This window comes from Vulpes vulpes, chromosome 13 (genome assembly GCF_048418805.1).
Source record: "Vulpes vulpes isolate BD-2025 chromosome 13, VulVul3, whole genome shotgun sequence".
Classification (NCBI taxonomy): Eukaryota; Metazoa; Chordata; class Mammalia; order Carnivora; family Canidae; genus Vulpes; species Vulpes vulpes.
Window position 1 is genome coordinate 52,168,762 of NC_132792.1, and position 15,955 is coordinate 52,184,716.

The 15,955-nt window shown below is 46.9% G+C and overlaps 1 protein-coding gene across 1 annotated transcript in view; it reads left to right on the top strand.

Annotated features, from left to right (window-relative positions):
- Nucleotides 1–11,123, top strand: part of MRPS28 (mitochondrial ribosomal protein S28) — a 185,409-nt gene extending 174,286 nt beyond the window's left edge. The window contains exon 4 of the mRNA XM_072734429.1: nt 10,385–11,123. The gene's annotated coding sequence lies outside the window, so the exon portion shown is untranslated. The remainder of the gene's footprint in view (nt 1–10,384) is intronic.
- Nucleotides 11,124–15,955: the final 4,832 nt, after the last annotated feature.

Consider the following 15,955-nt stretch of genomic DNA (forward strand, 5'->3'; position numbering starts at 1 on the left):
GCAGGACACAGGGCTCAGTCTCAGGACCCCAAGATCATGACCTGAGCTGAAATCAAGAGTTGGACACTAAACCAACTGAGCCACCCTGGTACCCCACCCTCCTTAGCTTTTAAGCAATATTTCCATGTATGACCTACATGAAAATCTGACATGTGCCATGTCATGACCGTGCCAGATTTTCCAAGATTTCTTGATTCATAGGCACAGCAGAAAGGATTAACCTCAGTGTGCTTATTGCATACCTGTGACATGCTAGGTTAAATATGTATTCCAAAGAGTTTCTTTTGCATTTACCTTGGTAAGATAAATGGGAAGGAAGTGAGGAAGACAGGGATAGAGATAAATAGAAATGGCAAAACTATTTCCAGTTCTTAAAGAAGAAAGGATGGGGATGTGAGAAGAGAGTGAGTTGGTGTTCAAGAAGCAGTGCTTACTACTAGGCATGGTGGCTCTCTTGCAATCTAATTAGGCTGCCCATAGGAAATGGCTTGACAATCACTAAGGTGAGTAAACACAGACATCTCCTGGGTCCAAGCTCACATCCACAACTTCACCCACACCTTTAGTCCCTCCTACTGCTCACACTTGAAGCTGAGCAATCACTAAATTGGCAACAAAATACCAAGAGCCACTGGAAAGTGATATAAGAATCTCTTATTAGCCTCACTTTTCTCTGGGGGGAAATAATGTAGATGATTGCACATATAAGAGGTAGGCTCAGGTTACATGATGAATTTAATTATGACATGTAGACTGTGCAGCAGGATAGCATAGTTGCTGTGAGTGTTTTCCTCTCCATCTAGGACAGCATCGTATTTCACAGAGTTTAAGAGACAACGAAGCCATGTATAAATGTTAGACCTCTGTAATAGTAAAAGAGATGCATTCATGAGGGTCCTTTCATGAATAGCTAGCCCGTGAACACATGCTCTGCTTGGTCATCGATCCCTGATAGTCGACCCTAAGGACTGGGTTAACTTGATTCCTTGAACCCTGTTAAAGTGTAACCATCTCTGGGAAGGATATCAATTTTTCTTCATCGTTGTGTGGTTGTGAAAGCAGAAAGGAGGGTGAAACACCACAGATGATCTTGGTTCTAGTATGGCTCTGCCACTGGATTTCTGTGACCAAGGACCTAGCACTCTGAATTTCCATGACCTCATCTGTACTTAAAGGGCTGACTTAGAAGACCTCCAATGTTCCTTTCAGATTCCACTTTCTATGAGTCTCTATGGAAAGACTATGTGGGCAGGAACATTTTCAGAATAGGGATCTGAGTGAGCAGGTTTCTATCTTCAGGGGGAAGGGCCCAGAATGAAGAGGCAGGCAATCAAGGCCAAACTTCCCTTAATCATGTTTTTGTCAAGGAAAATCCATGGGGCCATGACCATAACAGTAACAAAAACTATTATTAGTGCCTATTCTATACTCCTGCTGTCTTGGTGTCCTTTATCTCAAGTACAGTTGACCCTTGGACAACACAGGGGTTAACTCCTATGCAGTTGAAAACCTATGTGTAACTTTGACCCCCTCCCAAACTTATCTGCCTACTGTTGACGGGAAGCTTTACTGAAAACACACACAGTCAATTGACACATATTTTATATGTTATATATATATTATATACTGTATTCTTAAAGTAAGCCAGAGAAAAGAAAATCTTGTTACAAAAATCAGAAGGAAGAGACATTTACAGCACTGTGCTGTATTTATTGAGAAAAAAATCCACATATAAGTGGACCTGTGCAGTTCAAACCTGTGTTGTTCAAGGGTCAGCTGTACCCCTGACTCAGGACAAGTGCTGATGCGGGGCCATGGCATACACATCTCTGAGTCGGTCTGCACTGTGACCTGAATTCTAAGTCCTATCAACATCCTTGAGAATCAGCCAATGTGCATCTGTCTCCATGGTGTGGTGGGACAGATGTGTTTCTGATTAGCCAGCCTCCTAGTCTTCCTCATCTCAAGAACTTACCAGGAAGAAAATGTGACAACAGACCTTCATTGGGAGGAAAGCAAATTCAAGTACAAGGAGTTGACAAGTTAGGGCATACCCCAGTGGAGATGTCCAGTAGGCAATTGGAAATATGGGGCCAGGGATGAGGAGACATCTGGATCTAGGAGCTATTTATAGGTAGTTGTTGATGGCCATGGCCTCCCAGCTTGTTTTTTTTGTTTTTGTTTTTGTTTTTACATTTCTTAAATCTATTTCTTATTTTAGGATCTAGATTATTTTTTATAATAAATTTATTTTTTATTGGTGTTCAATTTGCCAACATACAGGGTAACACCCAGGCTCATCCCGTCAAGTGCCCCCCTCAGTGCCCGTCACCCAGTCACCCCCATCCCCCACCTTCCTCCCCTTCTACCACCCCTAGTTCGTTTCCCAGAGTTAAGAGTCTTTGTGTTCTGTCTCCCTTTCTGATATTTCCCACACATTTATTCTCCCTTCCCTTATATTCCTTTTCACTATTATTTATATTCCCCAAATGAATGAGAACATACACTGTTTGTCCTTCTCCGATTGACTTACTTCACTCAGCATAATGCCCTCCAGTTCCATCCACGTCGAAGCAAATGGTGGGTATTCGTCGTTTCTAATGGCTGAGGAATATTCCATTGTATACATAGACCACAGCTTCTTTATCCATTCATCTTTCGATGGACACCGAGGCTCCTTCCACAGTTTGGCTATTGTGGACATTGCTGCTAGAAACATCGGGGTGCAGGTGTCCCGGTATTTCATTGCATCTGTATCTTTGGGGTAAATCCCCAACAGTGCAACTTCCCAGCTTGTTTTTTAAGAACCTAATAATTATACTTTTGTATTTCCTATAATCTATAGCATAAATCAGATAATGTGATGCAGAACGAGAAAAAAAAAGAGAATTTTTTAAAGGATTTCTGTGTTTCAAAGCCCTAAACATGGCTACTTCTTGTCAAGTGGTTTAGGAGAAGGTAAGGGCTGAAGTCAGGGTTGTGCCCTGGTGAGAGCAGTTTCGATTCTGTGTTCCTTGTACAGGTCTCCACTTCTCAAATGGAGATAGTTTAGTTTCGGTCTCCTTTCAGTTGAGACAGAGTTCCCCTGTCAGTAGGAGGTTTTCAGGGTCTCTGGCATGCAGGTGCAGGGGTGAGAGGCAAGCAGGATGAGGGGGTGAGGGGACCTGATGCCAATTTCTCTCCTCTCCTCAGGAAGGTTAGCGCTGGGAATCCTCCTTCACATTCCTGGCCTTTTCCAGCCCAGCACCAGTAAGCTCCAGGGTCTCCTTGCAGAAAGGCTGGAGCTCTCTGACTTAGAGAGGCGTCCTGCTGGCTTAGAGACACGCGGAGATAATTAACTGGTAGTTTCTGCCACGACCCGCTGACCCCTTATAGGAACCACTGTAAAGATAAAATGACTTACTGGCTTGTTTTCCTTAGTGTCTCTGGTGCCTGTAACGTTCATAGTAATCATGGCATTTTGTGTTTATCATTAATATTCCAGCTGAAACCATCCTCTTTTCTCCCCTCTTGTCCCTGCCACCATCCATCTGCCGTCAAGTTATCACCTTTCTCAGAAAATGCTCCATAAAGCCAGAACGTTGGCAAGTCACACGGGGCCACTTTCAGCACCCAGCGCCTGTGCCCTGCAGCCTACTTCCCGTTCCAGCTTGGGCCCGAAGGTTCGAGAAGGATGGGTTTTTTGCCACAGATACCTCATTCATCAGCACTGTCTTCTGAATCTCCATCCTCACGTCTGTTATCACAGACCCTGAATAATTGTTTTCATTCAACCATTTAGCACATGACTTTTTTGACCGGCAGCTAAACCTGAGTATCTTCCTGCCTCCCGCGCTGTCATTAACATGCTTCTTGTTTAACTCAAAACAGCTGTTCCTCCCCCACCCCTAATCTTGCCTCCTTAGACAAACCTTGCTTATCCAGAAATTTTGGGAAAGAAGTATTTTTGAATAAATGAAAGGATAAGGATTCCTCATTTCCAGTACAGAAACTTCTCTCATTTTAACCACTTTAATGGAAATCTTTCCAAAATGCATTGTGGGGTACCTTCATCAACAGAACATGGAAGATGATTGAGCTTTTTCTTGAGGTGTTGGCATCATTGCAGTGAACAAAGGTTTTGTACTCTGCTGTTGCACACAGGAGCCCAGGAGGCCTTTGGCCTTTTTTTTCTTTTTTCTTTCTTTCTTTTTTTTTTTTTTTTGGTTTGGGGTTTTACTGGTTTTTCTTCCCCTGTTTTAAGTCATGACACTTAGCGGTATTGCCTTTTTCAATGAGCCCATAGAAGCACTTGGTTTTGAGCAAGGAATGTAAAGGGCTGAGTTACGCACATCTCGCCAAGGCAGGAGTACAGAGTTGGCCAGATGGTCACACACCCCTCTTTGGTCACCCAGAGAAAAGACGGTGAAGGGGAGGATTCAGAGTCAGGAAAGGATTTTCCTCACTCTTGTGCCAAGCTTGCCAGAAACACCGAAGGGTCCTAGATTTTGGTGATTCTGAAGTTATCTTGTAAACTTTTCAATAGACTGTCTTCCTGATTTTTATCAGGCCATTACCTACCACTTCTGGTTATTGATGTACCTGACTTCAGAAATGCTTCTACCCTGATTTTTCTAATTCTCAGTGTTTACTGTGAGCACAGAAACCCAATATGCACACACGCTTATGTGCATGTGCTCCCGTGTGGGTGGAGGTAGTGAAGATGGACCTGAGAGTTTTCTATGAGTAAAGTGAATAGATTGTGAATTCTTTTTTGTTTGTTTGTTTTTGTTTTCTTATTAATTTTTTTTCCAATTTTAGAAATGGAAAGTTGCAAGACAAAGGAGTTTAACATTGGTAAAGAGTCACTCTTAGAAGGGTGCCTGGGTGGCTCAGTTGGTTGAACAGTTGGCTCTTGATTTCGGCTCAGGTTGTGATCTTGGGGTCCTGGGATGGAGCCCCATGTCAGGCTCCCTGCTCATAGGGAAGTCTGCTTCTGCTTCTCTCTCTCCCTCTGCCCCTTCCCCCATGTACTCTCTCTCTCTCTCTCTCTCTCTCAAATAAATCTTTTTAAAATAGTTACTCTTAGATTTCTAGGAGCCACCTCTAGAAACTTCTTCCTCAGTTTCATTCTTTGTTTTCACTTAATTCTAGAGTAGATACTCTTTCCTGAAAAGGGATTCTTTTTAGGAGAGGTCCTCCATTTCATTATCCTAACTTCACTCGTGAACTCTGTCACTGATTATCTTTAGAAATATTATCATGATGCTCTCAAACTATTGTCATTAAAAAAAAACACAAAAACAAAAAACCACAGGTGCAAAAACAAACTGCAAGCACAAGAGCTAAATTTCTCTCTCTCTCATTGTCCTCTTTTGTCACAGTTCTATGGAAAGGTGAGTAAATGAACAGGGCCATTTGACAGAGTGTAACCCATACCAGCCCCATTGTGCAATGCCTTGAACGTAAGTCCTTTTCAACTAAACAGAGGTATATTTTCTTTTATATTGTTGACTTTGACCCTGCAGCTTAGCAAAGAACACTTGTGCAACATTTTCTGGATCAATTTATCATCTGCTCAGAGCAGACATGCATTTTTCTCATCATTAAAGGGAAACCAAACCCATCTACATAATCCCCCATTCTGCTTTATTTCTTTCCAGTCCTTCATGTCGTAGATTCTGAAATATTGATGAAGGGATGTGAAAGTAATGTGCTCTCTTCTCACACCCAGGCCCAGTGGGAGCATGGGCATGGTCAGGAAGTGGGAGGTTGAGAAATGCCCCCATTTTGCAAAATGAAGTGTTTCTCAAAGTTGGGTTGCTGATCTGTCTTCCACTCTCCAAGGGGCTTATTTAAAATGCAGATTCCTGGGCAGACTCTACACCTACTGAATCAGAGTTTCTGGAGGATGGGGCTTTGCAATATGCATTTTCTTTATTTTTATTTTTTTTGCAATATGCATTTTTAAATCAACTAGATAATGTTTAAGTTTTTTGCTTACCTACCAAATGTGTCTGACTCTTATGTGAAGACTAGCAATAGTTAAAATTAATGAAATACTTACAGGGTACTGATCATAGTTAAACTTTATTATTGTAAGGATAATACCTTTCATTTGTATAGCAGCACTTTTAACCTTTCAAAGTGTTTTCCTAAATACAACCCTTCGAGTTGGGCAGTGGGGGACAGGCATATCTCATTGTATTGTGGTTGGCTTTATTGCACTTCGCAGATATTGTGGTTTTGTTTTTTCTTGCAAACTGAAGGTTTGTGGCGACCCTACGTCAAGTCTATTGGTGACATTTTTCCAGCAGTATTTGTTCACTTCATGTGCCTGTGTCACATTTCAGTAATTTTTGCAATATTTCAAACTCTTTCATCATTGTATTTGTTATGGAGCTCTGTGATCAGGGATTATGACTCACTGAGACCTCAGATGACGGTTAGTATTTTTTCAGCAATGAAGTACTTTTAAATTAAGATATATATACATATATACATATATATATTATTGTTGTAGACATAATGCTATCATACACTTAATAGATTATGGTACAGTGTAAACGTAACTTTTACATTTCATTTACATTATGCGCTTCATTATGATATTCACTTTATTGAGATCATCTGGAACCAAACTCACTATCTCGGAGGTGTGCCTGTATTATTACCTCCATTCTAGAGGTGTAATCGGGACCCTGTAAGCCGTCCAAGAGGGGAATGATTAATATAGGCTGAAGTGATTGGGGGAGGCTTTCTGGATGCTTTAGGATTTAAACTGACTTTGAAGGTAGCTCGAATTCAAATGGGCAGAGAGTGGGATTTGATGAGTGGTAAGCAGCTTAATGACTTGGACCAACCGCACTATACCTTAGTAGGCAGGGGTCAGAAGGGGTGGGCAGGTCTTCTAGCCTCATTTCACTGCACATTGATTTCTAGGACCTGAGACCCAAGAGAAAGCTTTATCCAGGGGCCCCTTAAAAATAGACCTGAAAAAAAAATAGACCTAAGTTGGGGATCCCTGGTGGCTCAGCGGTTTAGCGCCTGCCTTTGGCCCAGGGCTCGATCCTGGAGGCCCTGGAATTGAGTCCCGCCTCAGGCTTCTGGTGTGGAGCCTGCTTCTCCCTCTGCCTGTGTCTCTGTCTCTCTCTCTGTGTGTCTATCATGAATAAATAAATAAATCTTAAAAAAAGAAAATAGACCTGAGTTGAAATCAGTACCTTCCGAGCTATTCCATATGCTGTTGAATGTGCTGTGCATTTGCTCCCAAAAGATGAAAGCATAGACAGGAGCCCTGGGCGTGGGGCTGGGGGGCGGGGTAGGATGGGGGGGGGGGTGTGGAACGGGAATCTTCAAAACAAAGAAAATCTCATTCCTCTTCTGCTCATCCCCTTCAATTTTCTGATCTTTTTCCTCCACTCCCTCTTTCTTGTAAAGACTCAAACTCTGAAATAATTATATGAAATTAAGTCGGTAAAAGCCAGGCTTGTTTCCTTAAGATTGATGTGTTAACATTTTGGGCAGTTTTCTCAGGACTCAGGCAGACTATTATTTCTGAGCCTGGCTGTAGGAATCTTCCTCTTCTCCGGGCAGGGAAAAATCTCCTCCTCCAGCACCATGTTTCTTTATTCCATGGCACCTCCCTTCATGATGCAGCCCGTGCACAGAATAAGTTAAAAATAAAAGAATTGTTAATGCTCAAGATTTCTCTTACTCTGGTCATCTCTACCTCTCTTCCCAAGAAAGAGAAGGGTGGTGGGTTGGGAAACAGAGACCCAGGAGTCTCTAAACTTGCTCCCAAAAGATTGCGTTCAAATAGAGTGTCTTTCTTCCTATGTAGGACATTAAATTTTGGCGTTCCAGGATAGCACGACCCAGACTCTGGGAGTCTGGAAGAGGTGAGGGAAACACTTTCCAGCATCACCTGCCTGTTCTTATCCATATATCAAGATAAGCAAGGCGGTGTGTGATTACCCAAGAGAGATCCTTTCATGTAAATTGTGTTGCTCTTAAAAAAAAAGAAAAGTAATAGTAAAAATAAGCAAAATACAAAGGTGTGATTTTGCCTGTCACCCTTCCCGCTGTGTGCAGTACAATGAATGAAGGACTGAAAGGTCAGCGGGCTTCTTTGCCTTGGAAAATAGCTTGGTGGCCCTTGCTGAAGAATGTTCCCGAGGCCGCCTGTGCAGAGACGGGCAGGGTCAGGTTCAGGAGGTGCTTGCTTGCCTTGACACATCATTCCTAATTAGGACGCCTTTATAAACCCCTTCCCTTTAGCTTCATAAGGCTTGTAAAAGGTGCCCGCAAACTTCTGCCTTCCTGTGACTCTCTGCCCCGAGGTAGAAATCCTCTTCTTGCAGGAAGTGCAAAGCAAAGTTCAAAGCCTTCTCCATCAAAAGAAAGTGCGCTTGATCCAGTATAATGTGATTACGTGACAATTAAGGGTGGGGGGGATGCCAGGGCCACTGCCTCCCTGGCCAGCGCTGGCCCCTTGCAATCTCCACCTTTTCTAAAAGAGGTTCATGATTTCCCTGCTCAGGATAGAGACGCACACCGAACCTGAACGCCCTTTAGGGTCCAAGGCACTGGTCGCTTGGGGCCACCTGGGGTTGGGACGTTATGAAGGGGTTGTGGTGGGGTTGTCCCCATGAAATGCGGAGGCTAAGGGATCAGGGTGCGGGGACAGAGGGTGAAGAAAGGAAGCTAAGGGTTCACAGACCCCGTGGCTCCGGCGATCTGCGCGTGTGACTGCCAGGCTGGTTCCCTCGCTCTAAAAGCAGCCCGGCTCCCCCTCCGTTAAAAGAGGGTTAAAAGGGCCCATAAATCTTTCCGGGCCTTGAGGATGCACGGGAGGCTCAGCCTGATGGCTTTCACATCTGTTTCGGGTTCTCAGCCTCCCCGGGCTCAGCTGCCTCTTTTCTGCGGCGGTAACTCCCGCGCCCCCAGCGAGGCTGCCGGGCTGCAGGTACAGGGTAGCTCCTCCTGGGGGGTGTGGGGGGGCCGGGCTGCAGGTACAGGGTGGCTCCTCCTGGGGGCGGGGGGGGGCTGCAGGTACAGGGTGGCTCCTCCTGGGGGCCGGGGGGGCGGGGCCAGGCTGCAGGTACAGGGTGGCTCCTGGGGGGGCGCCGGGCTGCAGGTACAGGGTGGCTCCTCCTGGGGGGGTGTGGGGGGGCCCGGCTGCAGGTACAGGGTGGCTCCTCCTGGGGGGGGTGTGGGGGGGCCCGGCTGCAGGTACAGGGTGGCTCCTCGGGGGCGGGGGGGGGGGCCGGGCTGCAGGTACAGGGTGGCTCCTTGGAGGGGGGGCGGCCGGGCTGCAGGTACAGGGTGGCTCCTCCTGGGGGCCGGGGGGGCGGGGCCAGGCTGCAGGTACAGGGTGGCTCCTGGGGGGGCGCCGGGCTGCAGGTACAGGGTGGCTCCTCCTGGGGGGGTGTGGGGGGGCCCGGCTGCAGGTACAGGGTGGCTCCTCCTGGGGGGGGTGTGGGGGGGCCCGGCTGCAGGTACAGGGTGGCTCCTCGGGGGCGGGGGGGGGCCGGGCTGCAGGTACAGGGTGGCTCCTTGGAGGGGGGGCGGCCGGGCTGCAGGTACAGGGTGGCTCCTTGGAGGGGGGGCGGCCGGGCTGCAGGTACAGGGTGGCTCCTCCTGGGGGGGTGTGGGGGGGCCGGGCTGCAGGGGAGGCTCCGCGGGTCGGTCCGCAGGGGCGGGGGCGGAGGGGGCCGGGAGCGCGGGCTGACGTCGGTCACACGGAGATTGAATTTCAGCCGAGTGAGATCAGAGCTGTGGGAACCGGCACCTCCTTCGCGCACAGCCGGCCTCCCGAGGACGAGGCGGGAGGGCGGGCAGCTGCCGGCGGCCCCGGGCCGCGAACCCGCGGCGTCTCCCCGCGCGGAGGGGGCGCGGAGGCGGCGGCCGGCAGGTGCACGCCCCCCGCGGCTGGGCGCCGGGGCAGGGCAGGGCAGGGGCCGCAGCCGCGGGGGGCGCACCCAGGAGGGGCCTGGGTGGCTCTGCCCGCCGCCTTCAGCTTCCGCCGCCAGCCCTCCGCCCGCACCCCGCGGGAGCCGCAGGACGCCGTGGGCCGCCCTGAGCCCGGCCCGGGCGGCGGCTCTCCTTGGGCAAGCGCGCGGACCCGGGGGGGGGGGGGGGGGCTGCAGAATTGAACCGGGAGCACTTGCAGTCCTAGCAAAAAAAAAGGAGAAAAAAAAAGGGCGAGAAGTCAGCTGCTTTGAAATCCACCCCCTCAGCAGGGGAGGGGAAGGCCTTTCCAGGAGACAGTGGGGACACATTTGTTCCTAAGCTGGCACCAGAGCGGCTTTCTCCGGGGCAGCGAGGGCCTGGCATTCCGTCCGCTCCGTTTGAATCGGGGGGAGCCTTCAAATGATCCTTTTTTTCTTTTCCTGTCACTCAGCGAGAGGCTGGAGGCAAAAAATTCCTCCAGCGGCTTCCCTTGAACCAGACAGAAAACAACCCTCGAGGCTGCCCGGCGCGCCCTAATCTTTGGGTTTGCACATCAGTTCTGAGTCTGGCCAGAAAATGCCCCGAGCCACTGCTCACCAAAGGGCCCCGCTGACTGGAAGGCCGTGTGCTTTCTGCACAACGCGCCTGTTCTTGGACGCAGAAGCTTCTGGAGTTGGCACCAGGTCTGGGCCTGAGGAAACCCCCGCCAGGATGTCCCCAGTGGGATGAATGATCACCCCTTTGTAAAAGAGAGGGACACCCAGAACAGAGACAGTCGGCTGCGCAGGATCCCACTCCCTGTTTGAATTCTTTAGGGGCTCACCACTTTGGTGGCTTTCTTGAGATTCACAAGAAAGAGACAATTAGAATCCTGAGCTCTATTTGGGATTCTATTTGGGGTCCTCCTAGATTAGGGGGTTACCCCAAAGGGTGCATGGAAGGACTGCAGGGAGTCTGTGAATCCTCTGAAACTGTATTAAAAATTTATACGTGGGCGGCCCGGATGGTTCAGTGGTTTAGCGCCGCCTTCGGCCCAGGGCCTGATCCTGGAGACCCAGGATCAGTCCCAGGTCGGGCTCCCTGCGTGGAGCCTGCTTTCCCCACCCCCCCCTGTGTCTCTGCCTCTCTCTCTCTGTCTCTCTCTCTCTCTCTCTGTGTTTTTCATGAATAAATAAATAAAACTTTAAAAAGTTTATATGCAAAAGCGTTCTATGTTCCACAGCCCCCGGAAGCGAGCTCTATGTATTTAACAGATTTTTCAAGAGTCCAAGACTTCCTGAGATTTAAGAACTACAGTTTTAAAGGTTTTCCAAAGGTGATTTTATTTATTGGCCAGGGGGTGGGGGAGGTACTTGGCTTCCCTCAACCACAGGCCTTGTGAAATCAAATGCCCTGTCTTCTGTGTGCTGGGCTGTCGTGCATCCTGGGCGCCTGATTCATGCAGCTGAATGCAAACAGGAACCCAGAGAGGACACACAGAGGCAGGTGGGGGTGCCCGCATGGCGCTTGCCCGGAATACCTGGCAGTGTGGTACAGATCTCCCAGGGGCGGGTCTAGCCGGGGAGTGCGCCGGGCCCAGAAGCTATACTCCCAAGGTGGTGGTCTGGGAGGACAGATGAACAAAGAGAGAAGGCATGAGAACCTGAAAGAGCGTCCATTCTAGTGCAGGCCTGATGAACCACTTGGATAAGGAAGTTAGAGCAGGATTTGGTTCCATCACTTGGGAAGTGTACATGGGCAGGAGGTGGTACAAACTCCTTCTGTAGGGCAGGACAGGACTCCTGGGGGGACAGGTGGCTGTCTTAATACACATCTTGAAAAATGACCAGGTTGCCAGAACTCCACAGTCCTCCACTCTGGATTTGCTGTTTCGTTGCAAATTATAGGCATGTTTTGTCTTAAGAAAATCTCTTTTTATAAATAAGCTGATCCCCCAAAGCAGATAAAGTGGGGCTGCTGATTATTGACAGTAAATAATAGCTACTGTTGATGCCAGGCTCTTGTGAAAATGGCTTTAAATACATTATCTCCAGTAATCTTATGTCTCAACGTGAGATGCACTACTTCTCCAATTTTTCCGACAAGGAGCATAAGGTTTAGAGTGCTTGAGCAACTTTCTTGCCATCACTGCTTTACTGAGTGGCAGAGAGAACCTGTGCAGAAAGCCAGATGAGGCCATCTCCAAAGGCCATGGTTTTATTTTATTTGTTAAAGATTTTATTTATTTATTCATGAGAGACAGAGAGAGAGAGAGAGGTAGAGACACAGGCAGAGGAAGAAGCAGGCTCCATGCCGGGAGCCCGACGTGGGACTCGAACCCGGGTCTCCGGGATCACACCCTGGGCTGAAGGCAGCGCTGAACCACTGAGCCACCCAGGCTGCCCATAAAGACCATGGTTTTATATTCTCCACTAGACAGCTTCTCAGAGAAGTAAGATTTCATGCTTTGCCGGAAATATCAAGACCCCAAATTCATCTTAAACAGGACTTGATTTTCAAAGGTATAAAAAAAAAAAGGATGTTTACAGAGCGCCTACTATGTTCTAGATACAATGCCACGGAGTGGGAGCATCTCGTTTTGTCAAAAATTAAATTTTATTAAAAATTCAAGTTTTGTGAAACTTTTTCAAAAGTACTCTTTTCATTTAAAGGTAGGCACATACATGCAAATCGTCTCCCACCAGGAAATCACCAACTAGTCAAAACTTTCCCAGGGCACAGGGCAGATTGTGCTTTTGTATTTTATCCCCCTTTGCTTAGTTGAATGTCTGCTCTAGGTCAATAAATAATTACTGAATGAATAAGCAAGTATGAGAATGAACCTATTTTAAGGACAGTGATCAGAAAGTCTTATTCCTGAAAATGGAAGCAGATCGCCCTGGGCCGCAGACATCAAGATATGGGTATAGCTCATTACACGCCCCAAGCGAGTTCACATGAGGCAGATGAAGAAAGGTAAGAGAGGAAAATAAGAGGATATGGAGATCTCAGTTTTGAAACTTGAAAAACTATACTTTGTTTTTCTAACATTTAATTGTTTCTATTCAGATTGGGGAAATTAAAAGCTCCTGCTAGTTGAAATTTCTACGCCAATGAGCACAATGCTTGCCCTTTTCAGAGATCTCAGTGAATGAGTTCTCAGTGATTTTTGTTTTATCGTAGACCTCTAGTCCATATGATATTCGAACAGACTATTTCCCCTCTCCCCTCTTGGCATGTGAGTGTTTAGAAAATGTTGACAAAAAAAAAAAAAAGAAAATGTTGACATGCCTGGGGTCTTTGGTGTTGGGAAGTTTTTTGTTTTTTTTGTTTCTGTTTTTTTTTTTTTTTTTTTTTTTTGGGAGTGCGAACAGCTCATCAAAATGTTGTACTGTTGGTGAACCAGAAATTGGGAAGTGAACTAATTTTGAGGACAGCAATCATGGGCTTAAATTGCACCTTAAGAAAGGTCACTTCTGTTGAGGAGTATCCCAAAGCAAGTGCTAACCAAGGGGAAATGTGCACTTTCCAGACTTGAAAAAAGTGAAGGGTAGCCATCCCTCCTGAGAAATGCAGGGATTCATGTGCTTAACGACAGAGGGTTGGTGCAGATGCTATCTTAAGACTGCCTGTAGGTCTCTGGTGTGGTCAGAGTTCGTGGAGGGTAAAGCCATATAAAAAGTTAGCTACTCTCTGTTTTTAGCTCTATCTCTGGTTGCCCTTATGTCTTCAGGCCAACAGCAGAGCACTGTAGTCTGGAGGAGGCAATAATCATCAGGCTCCGAGGTTTTCAGGGAGCTTATCTCACTGCCTGCTCCAAATGTTACAAGGTCTCCATTAAGTTGTCCTTCCTTCCTCCCTTCCTCTCTTCTTCCCTCCCTTCCTTACTCCATCAGCTTACTTACGAATTCATTTGTTCATTTTTTAAAAAGATCGATTTATTTATTTGAGAGAGACAGAGTGCGTAAGCAGGGGGAGGCAGAGGGAGAGAAGCTCAAGCCGACTCCATACTGAGTGTGGAGCCTGACGCGGGGCCCCATCCCGCAACACTGAGATCATGACCTGAGCCAAACTCAAGAGTCGGATGCTCAACTGACTTACCCCCCAAGCTGGCCCCTCATTTGTTCATTTAACAAACATTGATTGAGTCTCTCCTACGGCTTCATAGCAGCCCCCATCTAGTGGGATGGAACACACAAGCACTTCAAGTCCAGCGTGCATCAGAGAATTAGAATTATGCACAGCTGTTTGTTGCGCAGAGCGGAAGGGCACCCAACCGCTGGCAGTCAGGGGTAAGGAGACTTTCCCAGAGGAAGTGAGCTTGAGCTGAGGCTTGGAGAATACAAGAAAGGTCTTTTGGTGGGAACAAAAGACACACTAAGGTTCCCCCGGCTGATGGAATACCACGTGTACAAGCATGGAGGGGTTGTAGGGAGACGGCAGACGAGGGAAATTGGGCAGATGTCAAGGATGGAAGTAATCCTGCCTGGACCCCAGGCTGTGTGTGGAGCCCTGACAGGAGATGAGGTCAGATATGAATAACAATTGCTAGCATTTATTGAGCACCTGCTCTTTTCCAGGCACTGTTCTAACCGCTTTATATGTTTTGACTTAATCATTAAAATAGCCCTATGAGGGGGGTATTAATATGGCTCCTACTTCACAGATTTACAGGGAGATCAAGTATCTTGCCAAAGAGCACACAACTAGAGAGTGGAGGCCAATATTCAACCCAGACAGTTTGACTCCAGAGCCTGTGCTCTTAATGGTTATGGCAGGCTGCTGCTCTGACAGCCTTAGATTTGCTTTTGACGAGTGACAGAGTAGACTCGTTCCTACCTATTGGCCCAATGTAAGGTGCAAGTTACATGAGTGTGAAGATAATTTTTTTTTAATACTAGTCTCTCTTTCCTTAGACCAAAAGGAGTGAGGCTGCACACACTGTTGTAATATCAGTAGGCCAATGCTGAGGGCTCGGACCAAGTCTGTACACGCACAGCACTTGGTATACTGTAAGCGCTCACTAAATACTTACGGAATGAACGATAAGTGGATGCACTGATTTTTTACTTACTAACCTTATGAGAAAGTGCACTCAGACTTCTTCAGGGTTACGCATGCTTATTTTCTCATTTGAGATGTAAACGAACTTAACGAAAGCAATACGTTCCACTAAACCCTTGTCACATACATTATACATATTTGGAAATTTGAACTATTTAATCCCAAGTCAAAATTTACAGAGATTAGCTTCTTTTAAAATCATTAACCATGGGTTGTGGGGTGTGCGTGTATCCCATTTATATCATCTGTATTTGTTGTATCGAATATGTGTAGTCTTCAATTTACAGATTGTTCAGACTTCTCCCTTTCCAGTGAAATCGAAAAGAGGGGCCTGTGTGCCTACGATTTTCATAAAAGCTATGCTATTTCTTTTGAAGATGATCAAAAGTTGACTGTGTTAGGCTTTGCAGCTCCTAAGAATTGAGTAAGTAATTAGGTTAGTGAGGTCCAGGGCTGGAATTTGCCCATTGACATTAATGCATTGATTGCGTCCTTCTTCAGTGTCATAAATGGAATTGCTCTTTCCTTGGCAAGAAGAGAAGAGCCCGCTAGAAATCGAGAAGTGTGTTTTCTGTTTGGTCAGCGAGGCAGGCAGGGCCTTATGTATTCTATCCGTCAACACTGATAAGCTGTGACACCAGGAGGCTTCGAGGATCTCCAGCTGTTCCACCTACGCTGGACCCCAGAGTGCCATAGTCTCTTTCAGGAAGCCAAGGGAGCCCAGAGAAAGATGAGTGCCATGAACACAAGTTAATTAATGGAGTTTCATAAATTATTTGGGTGTCCATATATTTTGAACTTCAAGAGACCTTCCTTTTCTGGATCTCTTCCCTGTAGCTCAAGAGCACGTGCTTTGATCATCTCAGTTGGCACAACTTCTCTAGAAAAGCCTTCCCCAGAAGGAGTAAAAATTTCAAGAAAACCAATCAAAACTAGAACCAGATAGCAATAGAATTGCTTTCTAAGAAATATTTTTCTT